This window comes from Sminthopsis crassicaudata, chromosome 2 (genome assembly GCF_048593235.1).
Source record: "Sminthopsis crassicaudata isolate SCR6 chromosome 2, ASM4859323v1, whole genome shotgun sequence".
NCBI classification, from domain to species: domain Eukaryota; kingdom Metazoa; phylum Chordata; class Mammalia; order Dasyuromorphia; family Dasyuridae; genus Sminthopsis; species Sminthopsis crassicaudata.
The window spans coordinates 288,108,193-288,125,152 of record NC_133618.1 but is presented as its reverse complement, the minus strand read 5'-3'; the positions used below and the strand labels follow the sequence as shown (position 1 = coordinate 288,125,152).

At 32.7% G+C, this 16,960-nt stretch overlaps 1 protein-coding gene across 1 annotated transcript in view; it reads left to right on the top strand.

Annotated features, from left to right (window-relative positions):
* The window catches only part of LOC141553467 (cation channel sperm-associated auxiliary subunit beta-like), a 218,308-nt gene that overhangs the window by 183,490 nt on the left and 17,858 nt on the right, over positions 1–16,960 (top strand). The window contains exons 21-22 of the mRNA XM_074285114.1: positions 172–307; positions 6,654–6,754. The gene's annotated coding sequence lies outside the window, so the exon portion shown is untranslated. The remainder of the gene's footprint in view (positions 1–171; positions 308–6,653; positions 6,755–16,960) is intronic.

Here is a 16,960-nt window from a genome sequence, read left to right as displayed (position 1 = left end):
CTATGAGAAAAAAAACCAACAAAACAAAAACCTAAAGAGGAAGATTTTGCTTTTAAACATGTATTGCCTTATTTATTAAATGAAACTAAAAGTACAATTGATATTATAATTTAAAAGAAATATGATGAAGTCTCTTCAATGTTCAAAAGCCCTTTTGTAATTCATTTTTAGGTTATGCGTTTTTTGTATCCAGTTAACCAGTATCCTATCTTTTTGGATATCAAGGATGATGATACTTCAGTCCCATTGGAACCTCCATATCTTATTACTATATCCGAAGTGAATAACAGGAAAAACTGGAAACTCAGTAAGACTTATCTATTTCTAACTTGATTGTTAAATGTCAAATCATTTAGATTAGAAATTTATAAATGCAAAATTATATGTAAGACTGTGAATCTACAAGGAGTGTCTATGATCTCATGAAAGTTCCTTTGGAAAGGTAGTTAGAAATGGTGATCATTCTTGTTCTCCTTTTAATTAGTTTCACTCCAGCATATAGTTCCTGGCTTGTCTTGACAGGTAGATTCCCAAATATTTTATACTATACACAATTATATTAAATGGAATTTCTCTTTGTAACTCTTGCTGATGGATTTTGTTGGTAACATAGAAATGATTTATGTAGATTTAATTTGTATCCTGCAACTTTGCTAAAGGTATTGTTTTTAGTAGTTTTTTTAGTTGACTCTCTAGGATTCTTTAAGTATACCATCATATCATTTGCAAAGAGTGATGATTTTATTTCCTCATTGCCTATTCTAATCCCTTTAATTTCTTTTTCTTTTCTTATTGCTAAAGCCAACATTTCTAATATAATATTGAATAATAGTGGTCATAGTTGGCATCCTTCTTTCACCCCCAATCTTAATAGGAATTCATCTAGCTTCTCTGTATTATAAATAATGCATGGTGATGGTTTTAGATAGATGCTGCCTATAGTTTTAAGGAAAGCTCTATTCCTATACTCTCTAGTGTTGTTTTTTTTTTCATAGAATTGGGCTTTGGATTTTGTCAAATGCTTTTTCTGAATCTATTGAGATAATCATATAATTTTTGTTAGGTTAATTATTGATACAGTCAATTATGCTAATAGTTTTCCTAATATTGAACCAGCCCTTCATTCCTTGTATAAACCTTACTTGGCCATGGTATATTATCTTGGTGATAATTTGCTGTAATCTCTTTGCTAATATTTCATTTAAAATTTTTGCATCCTTATTTATTAGGGACATTGGCTTATAATTTTCTTTTTTCTGTTTAACTACCTGGTTTAAGTATCAACACTATTTATGTGTCATAAAAGGAATTTGGTAGGACTCCTTTCTCTTTTTTCCAAAATAGTTTGCATAATATTGGAATTAATTGTCCTTTAAATGTTTGGTAGAATTCACATGAAAATCCATCTGACTCTGGAGGCAGTTGATTAATATCTTGTTCAATTTCTTTTCCTAAAATAGGACAATTAAAGGATTTTTTTTTCTCTGTTAATCTGGGCAATCTATATTTTTATAAATATTCATCCATTTTACTTAGATTATCAAATTTTTGGCATACAGTTGGCAAAAATAGTTCCTCATTACTGCTCTAATTCCTCTTCATTAGTGCAAAGTACATGCTTTTAGTTTTTGATACTAGCAATTTGTTTTCTTTCCTTTTTCTAATCAAATTAATTAAAGGTTATCTATTTTATTGTTTTTTTTTTCATTAATTCAATCTGCACTCTTTTTACAGGAACCCTGCTTATCCTTCTCCCCTTCTACTTCTGCCCTCCCTTCTACTAGTCTCCCCCTTTCCTTTTCTCTTTCTTTTCCTACTTCTGTATAGGGTAAGACAAATTTCTGTACAAATTAATATGCATGATATTCCCTCTAAGCCAAACCTGATGAGATTAAGGTTCAAATATTACTCATCTCCCTCTCTTCTTTATCTTATATGTAACAGGTCTTGTGTCATTTTCATGATGTAGTTGATCCCATTATACCTCCTTTTTCCTTTTCTCCAGTACAATTTCTTTTCCATCCCTAGTTTCTTTTTTATACAACCACAAGAAAGTCAATTTATATCTGCATTTTATTATATTCCTTCTAACTGGCTGACAAAGGTGCAGTTTTCAAGAATTGCATGTATCATCCTCCCATGTATGGATGCAAATATTTTAACTTTTAAATACATAGTTTTTCTTCCCTTTTTACTTTTCTTTTGAGTCTTGATTTTTGAAGATCAATTTTTTGTTCAGCTCTGGTCTTTTTAATAAAAATAATTTAACATCCCCTATTTCATTGAATGTTCATCTTTTTTCCTGAAAAGATAATGCTTAAATTTTCTAAAGAGTTGATTCTTGATTACAGTTCAAACTTCTTTGCCCTCTGGAATATCATATTCCAAGCCCTTTGATCCATTCCCTTTAAAGTGGAAGCTGTCAGGTACTGAGTAATCCTGATTGTAGCTCCTCAATATTTGAATTTTTTTTTCCTGGCTGTATGCAGTATTTTCTCCTTGATCTGATAATTATGGAATTTAACTACAATATTCCTTGGAATTTTCATTTTGGAGTTTCTTTCTAGAGTTGATAGGTGTATACTATAAATGGCTATTTTACCAGTTGAACTTTTAAATGAATTGTTTTGTTCATTAGAATTTTTTTTCATTTCACTAAAACTAATTTTTTAAAATAACTTTTATTTATCAGATATATGCATGGGTGATTTTACAAAATGACAATTGCCAAACCCTTGTTCCAATTTTTTCCCCTCCCTCCCCCTACCAGATGGCAAGTTGACCAATACATGTCAAATATGCTAGTCACTAAAAGTATTTTTAAGGAGTGGTTTTCTTCAGACAATTTCTGTGTTTCCTTTTCCAAAGCTCTTATTTTTTTCCCCATTTTTATCCTAACTTTCTTTTAAGATCTTTTTTGAATTCTTCCAGGAGAGCCCTTTTTAATTGAAGACTTACTCATATCACCCTTTGTGATATCATCTGGGGGCTTTTGGCCTTTAATGTTCTCAGGACTTGAGATCTGTTTTTCCTGCTCTCATCTATGATCAGAGCTCTTTTTGCTTTTTGTGTGTGTGTGTGTGTGTGTGTGTGTGTGTGTGTGTGTGTGTGTGTGTGTGTGTGCTCATCTTTAAAGGTTGAAGTCTGCTCTTAAGGCAAAAGGGAAATTGTCCCAAGCTTCCTTTAAAATATGCTATGCTGCACTGGGGCCGGTGCTGCCAAAAAATTTCAGGATTTCAGTACTCCCAGATACAAAGTTTTAAGTTCAAATATAAAGATGTTATATAGTCTATTATTCTTGTTGATCTCAACTTCTCAATGTTAATTCTCCCTCTCCCTCTCCCCTCTCCCCTCTCCCTCTCCCTCTCCCTCTCCCCTCTCCCTCTCCCTCTCCCCTCCCCCTCCCCTTCCCCCTCCCCCTCCCCTTCCCCCTCCCCCTCCCCCTCCCCTTCCCCCTCCCCCTCCCCTTCCCCCTCCCCCTCCCCCCCTCTCTCTCTTTTGTTGAGGCAATTGGGGTCAAGTCAAGTGACTTATCCAGGGTCATATAGGTAGAAAGTATTAAGTATCTGAGATCACATTTGAACTCAGGTCCTCCACTGTGCTACCTAGATGCCCCTTAGTATTTTCTCCTTCTAACTCTTGACTTGTGTTTTATCAATGATGAAGTGCAATTTAGTGTAAAAATGGAAATTGTGTCATTATGAAATTTATGTTTGACACAAAGCTAACATTGGCTTACAAAATCAGAATGCAAAAAGACTTGAGAGAAAAGTGAAGGCTAGAAAATGAATCTGAATGTAGATAAATATAAGTATAATGTACTTGCTTTAAAAATTAACTGTATAAATATAGGATGGGGAATTCTGTGGCAAGAATAGAATTCATGTGAAAAAAACCTCAGGATTCTAATTGAAAGAAATCTCACTATGAGTCAGAGACATGATTAGGCAGACAAAAACACTGAAATGGTCTCAGGCTGAAAATGAAATGAAAAATATTCTAGGTTAAAGTATTTTAAATACTTTATTTTAAATAAATTAAATTTATTTAATTAAATTTAATAAATTTAAATAAATTTAATTAAATAAATAAAATACTTTTATTTTAAATACAAAGAAAGTATCCCTCAAAGTTTGCTGTTATCCCAGACCGATAGGTCCCTCAGTTCTGAGCCACATGTATTCTGGGATATTGCCTGGGCAAAATCAATTACATGACTATGGAATGGCCCATGCAAAGCCTTTCCTATAGATGCTTCATGGGGGAGGGGGAGGGTAGTCCTACTATATAAGATAACCTAGGGAAAAGATTGTTATACTTTTTTTTTTTAATGTAAAGTATTGCTTTAGCAATCTGTAAAGCCTATGGACCCTTTCTCAAAATAACTTTTTTAGGAACAGCTAGGAGCACCAGCCCTGAAGTCAGGAGGACCCAAGTTCAAATTTGACCTCAAACACTTAACACTGCCTAGCTGTGTGACCTTGGGCAAATCACAATTGCCTCTGCAAAAAACAAAAAACAAAACAGAACAAAACAAAAACATTTTTACATGTTTTAAATAATTTTTTAAAATAAAATACATATGTTTATTTTTTGAGTATCAAAGATGACAATATCTCAATCCTAAAGGAACCTCCATATCTTGTGAATAACAGGAAAACTGGATCCTATTAAATATCAAAATGCATATTCAACTTTAACATATTTAACATGGATTGCCTGCCATCTAGGGGAGGGCATGGGAGGAAGGAGGGGAGAAGTTGGAACAGAAGATTTTGCAAGGGTCAATAATGAAACATTACCCATGCATATATTTTGTAAATAAAAACCTATAATAAAAAATAAATAAACAAACTAGAAAGTGAACAAACAAAAAGATATATTAGAATATTTGTAGACTCTAGGTTAAAAATCTATTTAACTTAGGGTTCTTCTCCCTGAAATTTGAAGTGATTTGTATTAGCTAGCACATATTGGTAAAAATCACAATTCTAAGATAAATTAAAATATGTTAAAGATAATTGTAAAATCCCATATTTATGTAAGTTGTTAAGAGAAATTTATATGTATCTTATATCTGAGGCATTTCCATTTCTGAATTTTGCTTTCCTCATCTGTAAAATGAGATCATTGGGCAGATTTATTTTAAGGTTCCTTTGAAATCTATAATTGTATAATTCAATGATCCTCACCACAACTTTGGATTCTTATTATGTTGTTAAATCTCCTTTCTAGGTCTTGTATTCTTGGTCAGTTAGTGATACTCATGAAAATAATTAGCAGTTTTTCTTTAAGTTTTAGGAGTTTTAAAATATGAAGACTTGAACAGTTTTTATTTGGATAATTTATTTCATTTTTAATATTTAGTAGAAAATGCTTTCTTAATTGACTGGTTTATATAGTAAATCAGCATCCTACATTTTGGAGAAAATAAAGGAAGGAAATCACCATGCAAGTTTTATGTATCCCAAAGGGGATTATTAAAGACCATTTAAAGCCTCAAGAAAACTAGAAACAGCAGCGATGCTGTGATGTTTGAAATCAGTGGTCCTCAAACTTTTTAAATAGGGGTCAGTTCACTTTCCCTCAGACTGTTGGAGAGCTGGACTATAGTAAAAACAAAAACTCACACTCTGTCTCCGCCCCTCAGCCTATTTGCCATAACCCCGCAGGCAGCATAAATGTCCTCAGCCCACCGAATTTGGCCTGCTGGCCATCGTTTGAGAACCCCTGTTCTAAATCTATGTAAATATCGGTGATGTAACTCTATAGGAAAGCAAGGAAGTACTTAGTACTTTCATAATCAAATTTATACTTTGGGATGTTTGAGCATTGTCATTGGGGGCAAAAAAAAAAAAAAGAAAAAGAGAAATTGTGAGATAATCTAATTCATTTTGTGATTGAATTTAGTCCTCTTTCCTTTATATCAAGAACTTGGTTAGATTTCTAGAGAACTCTTACAGATAGTCATGAGTTAATTCATTGAACAAAGGTGGCAAAGTTTGTGCACATTCTGGATTTTTCAATTCAACTCTCCTGAAGCAGACTCAAGACTCTTATCAAGTTAGTAAACAGATTAATATGAATTTAGAAGCTTTGATTGAATACTTTATATAGTGGAGTATCTTACATATATAAAAAAGTCCATCAGACATAGTGCTAGAATAAAGGCTGACATAGTAACATAAATGTTTTGATATAGAGATCTTAGTAAGCACATTGGTGGGATTCTAAGCTATCAATTCAATATTTGAATGTTAGTCTTTTTATAGATTCAAAAGACTGATAGTGCTAATTTAATCAATTTTAATAGCAAAGCACAATAGACTCAAATTCATGAAGAGATCATTCATAAGTCATTTGTTCAGGATTTTAAGAATTATTTATGGTGATGTTCCCAAGCCAGCCCCAAAGTCCATTGAACCCGTAATATATCTAAAGAATAACACTAAATTACTTGTATTACCAGAATGACGTAAATAAAATACTACTTTTGGCCTCAATTCATCATTTATAAAATGAGAATAATCTAATATTTTGTAAACCTTAAAAGGTTACATAAATATGAACTCCTATAGATGTTAACCAACTTGAATGATGACATATTCAGAGGAAAATATGCATGTCTGAAAAATACTCTGATCATTTTACAGAACAAAAAGTGACAAAAGAAATTCAAAAAATGAAAAAATATTTAGATTCTACCCTTTCTAATATTGTGTATAATCCAAAGGATCTCAATCTGAGCATAACTGTAAGTTCAAACTTTTTTTTATTATTTAATTTTCTAATTTAAAAAAAATTGAGTAAAAATACATAACATATATTAATTAAGTTAATATGCTTCTGAAGGTGTTTAGAGTCTGGAAAATGTTTTCATGATTGAAAGGGATATTTTTTCCAGGTGTATTGGAGTGATCCATTTTCTGTCCATAGGAAGAGTACAATTTCGTTTTTACTTTTTGTTTGTTTTTGGGGTCACTGTGTCTTGTGCTTAAGAAGTAGAATACAAGGCATCATAAGGTGCATACTCGAAAGAGCCCTGGCAAGGATGGGAATAGGTTTTGTATTGAAAGTGAGATCTGGACAGTCCAGTGATTGCACTGGTTATATACAAAATGTTAAAGATCATATAGGAAGGAAGGTCATCCTCTTATTGTGGAAATTATTATATGAATGATTTATGGTATATAAACAAGAATGACACAGGATGAGAGTTCATGAAGCGATATTATTAGGCTGATAATGGGAAAACCCACAATGTCAAGATGATGATCCCATATGAATAATATTGTATAAGTCATTCTAAAGAGGAAAAAAATGTCCTTGAGATCTTTTCAAGTGTGTTCAAATCCTTGATTTAATTCTGAATTGGCATCATGTGAGCGAGTCTTGCGTGTACATATGTGTGTAGGTATTCCTCAAACTAGGAGGTAGAAGAGGCAGGCTCAATTTTATAACTCTGTTACTTTATTTATAAACAGAAATGCAAATGCATAGAACCAATTCTAGGGCAAGATTTGGGAGCAGGGTATGAATTGAGAGCTGTTGTTCCTTGAAAATATTATGTTCAGATTTTATATAATTAAAATGATTACCTTAGAGAGAAAAAGAGAACTAGAGGTTACATAGAGAATGAAAGAGTCACATAAAAGGATAGAAATTTAATCCACCTGTTATTTGTTGTTGCTTTTATTGAAAGCATGTGATAATGAGTTGATTATTACACACACACACACACACACACACACACACACACACACACACACACACATGTATTTTTTTGTTTTTTTAGCTCAGTTGAGCTATATAGAGGAGTCACTGCCCAAAAGGCCCCAGAATCGTGGAACCTGTGGCAATAAAAAAATCTCTATGGTGATTTAGCTAGCTTTTTAGAGTTAATGATATTCTTCCCCCTAAACAACACAGTGATATAGCTTATTATTAATACTATTATCACTATTTTACCAATGAGGAAGTGAGAAAGTTGAGGCATGAGAGTTCAAGTGACATTCATCATTAGAGCTTTGATAGAGCAAAGATTCAAATTTTTGATTCTGGTAATTTGGTTTTCTTCTTTATTTAATTTTTCTATATTAAATTAATCAAAACTATATATATATATATATATGTGACATATATATATATATATATTTTACAAAACCAACTCAGTTTTGTATATTCAATAGTTTCTTTACTTTCAATTTTATTAATTTCTTTCATTTTCAAAATTTCTAATTTGTTATTTAATTCGGGATTTTTAATTCTTTTCTCAAATTTTTAAGTTTCATGCCCAATTCATTGATCTCTTTTGTCTCTATTTTGGGTAAGCATTTTCACCAGGAAGGTTTGAAAGTCCCCTAGTTGTTGAATATCCATCTTTTCTTCCTGAAATATTAAACTCAGTTTTGCTTGGTAATTGATTCTTGGTTGTAATCCAAAATTCATTTCTTTTTGAAATATCAATGTAGAAGCTTCTAAGTTTTGGGTAATCCTGACTGTGGCTCCTTGGTATATGAGTTGTTTCTTTGTGGCTGGTTACAGTATTGTCTTTTTAACCTAATAATTCTGGTATTTTACCTACAATATTCTTTAAAGTTTTCATTTTGGGGTTTCTTTCAGGAGATGATTGGTATATTCTTTTAATAACTCTTTTACTCTTGATTCTAAGATATAATGTTAGTTTTCCTTGATTTCTTAAAAGATGTTGTTTAGGCTCTTTTTTTTTTTTTTTTTTTTTTTTTAAATCATGGCTTTCAGGTAGTGTAGTGTTCTGGTTAGCTTTCTGTAGGTCTTTGGACCAGCCTTCCTTTCAGCTGAGTAATCACCGAGAATAGCCAGGTGATAAAGTCCAAATTCTTTATTATCTCCTTCACAATCTGTCTCCTTGCCTAGGGCTTGCCACTATGGTGTTGAGAGATGGAGTCTTTTGTAGATCTTGTCAATCTTGTAGAACTATATGAAGTACTAAGTACATGTACTGAACTAGAGCACTATTAATCACCTTGCTAAACTAGATAACCATTGCCTTATCAATTCCTCTGAGTTAATACCTTGTTTCAAATATGCTTCTCCAGCAATCTGGAATTATGCCCAAAAAGTTATCAAACTGTGCATACCCTTTGACCCAGCAGCGCTACTACTGGGCTTATATCCCAAAGAGATCTTAAAGAAGGGAAAGGGACCTGTATGTGCAAGAATGTTTGTGGCAGCCCTCTTTGACTGGCCAGAAACTGGAAACTACGTGGATGCCCCTCAAAGAAATACTAAAGAGCAGAAAGAGACATATATGTGCCAAAATGTTTGTGGCAGCTCTTTTTGTAGTAGCTAGAAACTGGAAGATGAATGGATGTCCATCAGTTGGAGAATGGTTGGGTAAATTATGGTATATGAAGGTTATGGAATATTATTGCTCTGTAAGAAATGACCAGCAAGAGGAATACAGAGAGGCTTGAGAGACTTAAATCAACTGTTGCTGAGTGAAATGAGCAGAACCAGAAGATCACTGTACACTTCAACAACAATACTGTATGAGGATGTATTCTGATGGAAGTGGAAATCTTCAACATAAAGAAAAACCAACTCACTTCCAGTTGATCAATGATGGACAGAGGTAGCTACACCCAGAGAAGAAACACTGGGAAGTGAATGTAAATTGTTAGCACTAATATCTGTCTGCCCAGGTTGCATGTACCTTTGGAATCTAATGTTTATTGTGCAACAAGAAAATGATATTCACACACATGTATTGTATCTAGACTATATTGTAACACATGTAAAATGTATGGGATTGCCTGTCATCGGGGGGAGGGAATAGAGGGAGGGGGGGATAATTTGGAAAAATGAATACAAGGAATAATATTATAAAAATATATATATATATAATAAAAAATTATAAAAACAACAACAACAAAAAAAACAAATATGCTTCTCCAGAGTTCTGGCTCTCTACAAGGTAGTTCAATAATCATTAAATTATCTCTCCTAAATATATATTCCAGGTCAGTTGTTTTTCCAATGAGATATTTTATATTTTCTTTTCTATGTTTTCATTTTTAAAAATTTTCTGTGACTGATTCTTGATGTCATTGAGTCATTCACTCCCATTTGTACAATGATAACTTTTAATAAATTATATTCTTCACTTAGTTTTTTAAATTCATTTTCCCATTTGGCCAATTCTACTTTTAAAAGAGTTGTTTTGATTAGTGTATTTTTTTTCATTCTGCCAATTCTATTTTTTTTTTAAATTTTTTTTTTATTATATATATATATATTTTATAACATTATCCCTTGTATTCATTCTTCCAAATTACCCCCCCTCCCCTATTCCCTCCCCCCGACGACAGGCAATACCATACATTTTACATGTGTTACAATATAGTCTAAGTACAATACATGTGTGTGAATATCATTTTCTTGTTGCACAATAAACATTAGAATCCGAAGGTACATGCAACCTGGGCAGACAGATATTAGTGCTAACAATTTACATTAACCTCCCAGTGTTTCTTCTCTGGGTGTATCTACCTCTGTCCATCATTGATCAACTGGAAGTGAGTTGGATCTTCTTTATGTTGAAGATTTCCACTTCCATCAGAATACATCCTCATACAGTATCGTTGTTGAAGTATACAGTGATCTTCTGGTTCTGCTCATTTCACTCAGCATCAGTTGATTTAAGTCTCTCCAACCCTCTCTGTATTCCTCCTGCTGGTCATTTCTTACTGAGCAATAATATTCCATAACTTTCATATACCACAATTTACCCAACCATTCTCCAACTGATGGACATCCATTCATCTTCCAGTTTCTAGCTACAACAAAAAGAGCTGCCACAAACATTTTGGCACATGTATGTCTCTTTCCGCTCTTTAGTATTTCTTTGGGATATAATCCCAGTAGTAGCGCTGCTGGGTCAAAGGGTATGCACAGTTTGATAACTTTTTGGGCATAATTCCAGATTGCTCTCCAGAATGGCTGGATTCTTTCACAACTCCACCAGCAATGTATTAGTGTCCCAATTTCCCCACATCCCCTCCAACATTTGTCATTATTTGTTCCTGTCATCTTAGCCAATCTGACAGGTGTGTAGTGGTATCTCAGAGTGGTCTTAATTTGCATTTCTCTGATCAATAGTGATTTGGAACACTCTTTCATGTGAGTGGATATAGTTTCAATTTCTTCCTCTGAGAATTGTCTGTTCATATCCTTTGACCATTTATCAATTGGAGAATGGTTTGGTTTCTTATAAATTATGGTCAGTTCTCTATATATTTTGGAAATGAGACCTTTGTCAGAACCTTTGTTTTTAAAAATATTTTCCCAATTTGTTACTTCCCTTCTAATCTTGTTTGCATTAGTATTATTTGTACAGAAACTTTTTAGTTTGATGTAATCAAAATCTTCTATTTTGTGATCAATAATGATCTCTAGTTCTCCTCTGGTCATAAATTCCTTCCTCCTCCACAAGTCTGAGAGGTAGACCATCCTCTGTTCCTCTAATCTATTTATTATCTCCCTCTTTATGCCTAAATCATGGACCCATTTTGATCTTATCTTGGTTGCCAATTCTATTTTTAAGGGGTTATGTTCTTCATTTTATATATATATATATATAAAATTGTTTTTTCAATCATTGTTGTGCTTCCTTTTCTAAACTATTGTCTTTTTTCATAGTTCTCCTGCATAGCTTTTATTTTCTCAATTTTTCTTCTCTCTTATTTTTAATTTTTTTCTGTAGAACTTTTATTTTTATTGTCATGTTGAGCAAGAAAAATCAGATCTGAAGGGGGAAAACAAAAACACCAAGAAAAAATAAAGAAAGCAAACAACTACTAAAAAGGTGAATATACTATGCTTCGATCCACAATGAATCTATAGTTCTTTCTTTGGATGTGGAGGGTTCTTTCCATTATAAGCCTATTGGAATACCCTTGAATCATCTCATTGTTGAAAATAAACATGTCTATTGCAGTTAATTGTTATATAATCTTGTTGTTGCTGTTCACAATGTTCTCTTGGTTCTACTCACTTCACTTAGATTCAGTTCATGTAAGTCTTTCCAGGCTTTTCTGAAATCAGCCTGCTCATAATTTCTTATAGAACAATAATATTCTATTAAATTCATGTACCATATCAGACATTCCCCAACTGATGGATATCCACTCAGTTTCCAGTTTCCCCTTCACAAAGGGCAGCTACATATATTTTTGCACATGTGGATCCTTTCACCTTTTTTTGTGTTCTCTTTGGAATACAAATCCAGCAGACACTGCTGGATCAAAGGATATACACAGTTTGATAGCCCTTTGGGCATAGTTCAAAATTATCTCCAGAATGGTTGGATCAGTTCACAACTCCACCAACAATGTATTAGTGTCCCAGTTTTTCCACACCCCCTCCAACATTTATAATTGTCTTAATCATCTTAACCAATCTGACAGAGGTAAAGTGGTACCTCATAGCCATCTTAATTTGTTTTTATCTAGTTAATAGTGACAGAGCATTTTTTCATATGACTAGAAATGGCTTTAATTTCTTCACCTAAAAATTGTCTGTTCATATCTTTTGATCATTTATCAATTGAAGAATGGCTTGTATTCTTATAAATTTGAATCAATTCTCTATTTATTTTAGAAATGAGGAATTTACCAGAAACACTGACTATAAATTCTCCTGCCCCCTGAGTTTTCTGCTTCTCTTTGAATATTGGCTGTCTTGGTTTGTTTGTACAAAACCTCTTTAAATGAATATGATCAAAATTATTTACTTTGCATTTCATAATGCTCTCTATTTCTTCTTTGTCCATAAATTCCTTTCTTTTTCACACATCTGAGATATACTATCCCTTGTTCTCCTAATTTGTTTATAGTATCACCCTTTATGTCTAAAATCATCAACCTATTTCGACCTCATCTCTGTATAGTTTCTGTCTTATTATTTTCCAGTTTTTCCAGCAATTTTTAATCAGATAATGAGTTCTGGAGTTTTGGGCTTTATTATATACTAGATTACTATAGTCATTAATCATTGTGTCTTATGAACTTAACCTATTCCACTGATCCACTCTCTTTCTTAACCAGTGCCAAGTAGTTGTGATGACTGTTGCTTTATAATAGCTTTAAGTCTGCTACAGCTACACCACCTTCTTTTCCATTTTTTTATCAATTCCCTTGAAATTCTTGACCTTTTGTTTTTCCAGATGAATTTTGTAATTATTTTTTTAGCCCTATAAAGTAATTTCCTAGCAGTTTGACTGGAATAGCACAAATAAATAGTTTATTTAGGTAGAATTGTCATTTTTATTACATTAGTTAAGCCTACCCATTTTCTCAAAGAGTTTACATAGTATTGTAATAAATTGTTCTTTAAATTTTGGTAGGTAAATCCATTTGACTCTGGATATTTTTTCTTAGGGAACTGATTAATAGCTTTTTCAATTTTTTTTCTAAAGTGAGGCCACTTAAGTAACTTATTTTTTATCTGTTAATCTGGGAAGTATATATTTTCATAGGTATTCATCTATCTCACTTAGATTGTCAGACTTATTGGCACACTTGGGCAAAATAGCTCCTAATTATTGTTTTAATTTCTTTTTAATTGGTGGTAAGTTCACCTTTTTCATTTTTGACATTTGTAATGTATTTTTCCTTTCTTTTTCTAATCAAATTAACCAAAGATTTATCTATTCTGTGGGGTTTTCCATAAAACCAACTCAGTTTTGTTTATTAGTTCAAAAGCTTTCTTACTTTCAATTTTATTAATCTCTCTTTTTATTTTCAGAATTTCAAATTTGGTATTTAATTTAGGGGGTTTAATTTGTTCCTTTTCTAGCCTTTTTTAGATTGCATGCCTAATTCATTGAATTTTTTCTTTTTCTATTTTGTTTATGTAAGCATCAAGAGATAGGAAAATTTCCCTAAGAACTGATTTGGCTGTATGCCATAAGTTTTGGTATGTTGTCTCATTATTGTCATTCTTTTGGATGAAATTATCAATTATTTTTGATTTGTTGTTTCAATCACTCATTCTTTAGGATTAGATTATTTATTTTCCAATTAATTTTTCATCTATTTTCCTGTGGCCCTTTATTTCATGTAATTTTTATTGAATCATCATCTGAAAAGGATGCATTTACTATTTCTTCCTTTCTGCACTTTGTGAAATTTTTATGACATAATCCGTGGTCAATTTTTGTGTAGGTGCCATGTATCATTGAGGAAAAGGCATATTCCTTTCTATTCCCATTCCATTTTTTTCCAAATGTCTATCATATTTAACTTTTCTAAAAATCTATTCACATCCTTAACTTCTTTCTTATTTATTTTATGGTTAGATTTATCTAGTTCTTATAGAAGGAAGTTGAGATCCCTTTCTAGTGTAATTTTGCTATTTCTTTTTGTAACTCATTTAATGCATACTCTAGGAATTTGGATGCTCTATCATTTGGTGCATATATGTTTAGTATTGATATTATTTCATTATCTATGGTACCCTTTAGCAAGATACAGTTTCCTTCCTTATCACTTTTAATTAGATCTATTTTTGTTTTTGCTTGGTCCAAGATCAGGATGGCTACCCCTGCTTTTTGTTCACTTCAGCTGAAGTGTAATGGATTCTGCTCTAGCTTTTTACCTTTATTCTATATGTATCTCTCTGCTTTAGATGTGTTTCTTGTAAACAACATATTGTAGACTCTGGCTTTTAATCCACTCGGCTATCTGCTTCTGTTTTATGGGAGAGTTAATTCCAATCCACATTCATACAATTACTAATTTTGTATTTCCTACCCTCTTATTTTTCCCAAGTTATATTTTTCTCTTTCCTTTCACTCTTTATCTCCTTACCAGTGTTTTTGCTCTTGACCATCACCTCCCTCAATCTTCCCTCTCTTTTTTCAGCCCCCTTTCTTATCTCTTTCCCTTTTTATTTTTGCATTCCCTTCTGTGAGCTTTTCACTTTCTTTTCCCCTTTCCTTTCTTACTTCTCTATAGAATAAGAAAATTTTCTATGCCAAATTAAATATGTATGATATTTTCTCTTTGAGCCAAATCTGATGAGATTAAGGTTCAAAAAAGCCTCATCTCTCTCCCTTCATTTCCTTAAATGCAAGAAGTTTTTTGTGCCTCTTCATGTTATGTAATTGATCCCATTTTACATCCTCTTTCTTCTCTCAGTAGAATCCTTTTTTCACCCCATTTTGTTTTTTATATAATCACAATAAAGTCCACTTAGATCTACACCTTCTATGTATACCCCTTCTAACTGGACTGACAAAGATACAATTCTGCAGCTACATATATCATCTTCCCATGTAGGGATCTGAACATTTTAACCTTTAAAAACTTTTTTCTTCCCTTTTTAAAAAAAAAAAAAAAAACCTTTTTAATGCTTTGCTTGAGTTTTGTATTTGAAGATCAGATTTTCTGTTCAGTTCTGGTCTTTTCATCAAAAATGACTGAAAATTCCCTATTTCATTGAATGTCCATCTTTTCCCTTGAAAGATAATGCTTAGTTTTGTTGGATAGTTGATTCTTGATTATAGTCCAATCTCCTTTCCCTTCCAGAATAACATATTCCAGGCCCTTTGACCTTTTAACATGGGTTGCTAGGTCCTGGGTTATCCTGATTATGGCTCCTTGATATTTGAATTGTTTCTTTCTGCTGTTTGCAGTATTTTCTCCTTGACTTGATAATTCTGGAATTAGCCACAATATTCTTTGGAGTTTTCATTTTGGGGCTTCTTTCAGGAGGTGATAAGTGTATTCTTTTAATGATTATTTTACTCTCTTGTTCTAGAATGTTAGGGAGATATTTCTTGAAAGATGTTGCCCAGGCTCTTTTTTTCATCATGGCTTTCAGATAGTACAATTATTCTCAGATTGTCTTTCGTGTTTCTATTTTCCAAGACAACTGTTTTTCTGATGAGGTATTTTACATCTTCTGTTTTATTTGTTTTTTCTTTTGTTTGATTTATTCTTGATGGAAACATTGAATCTTTTACTTCTATTTGTCTAATTCTAATTTTTAGTAATTATTTTATTCCATTACCTTTTTTAGCTCCTTTTGTATTTGGCCAATTGTACTTTAAAGGAATTGTTTCATTCATTGGCCTTTTCAAGCTTTTTCAAGAGATCCTTTTGAACTTGAGAACAATTCATATTGCTCTTTGAGGCTTTATATGCAGGCATTTTGCCATTGTTGCCATTTTCTTCGTTTCTGTAGCCGAAAGCTTTGTATGATCAATGCTCTTTTTGCATTTTTGCTAATTTTACAAAGTTGAACTCTGCTCATAGGGTACAGGAGAATTGTTCCAAGCTTCTTTTGCATGGTGTTTCTCACTGGCTTTCTGCCCTGGAGCGGAATTGTACTGAATTGGTCTGATCTAACCCTGCCTGTGGTGCTGGAGATAGAAATTTGCCTTTTTGTTTAGATTGAAGGTCTCACAGCTGTACTTCTGAACGAGCATGGAGGGGCCTCCACTGCTGGTCTGTGCTTTGTCTAAAAGTCTCCCATTAGATTCCGTTAATCTGCCTACACTGGGCCACAGTTCTCTTTTTCCCAATGAGAAAAACCTTTTCAGAAGTCCTTCCAAGACATTTTAAGCTGGAAAATTATTTCACTTAGAATTTTTATGGGTTCTGTTACTTTTAGAATCCATTTAGAAACTTGATTTAATGTTGTTTCTGAGGGAAACTGGAGAGATTTTTGTCAACTTCCTTGCTTTTCTTTGTCATCTTGGTTCCACCTTTCTCTTCTCTAATTTTTTTTACATTTTACTCCCTACCACATACTCTTTGATTCAATGCTTCCTGCTTGATTCACAAAAAAAAATTCCATCTCTCAGCTCTTAGCATTCTCTCTGTCTGTCATGCCTACCTAGAATGTCCTCCTACGTTCACACTACTGACCTTATTGGCTTCCTTTAAGTCCCAACTAAAATCTCATCTTCTACAGG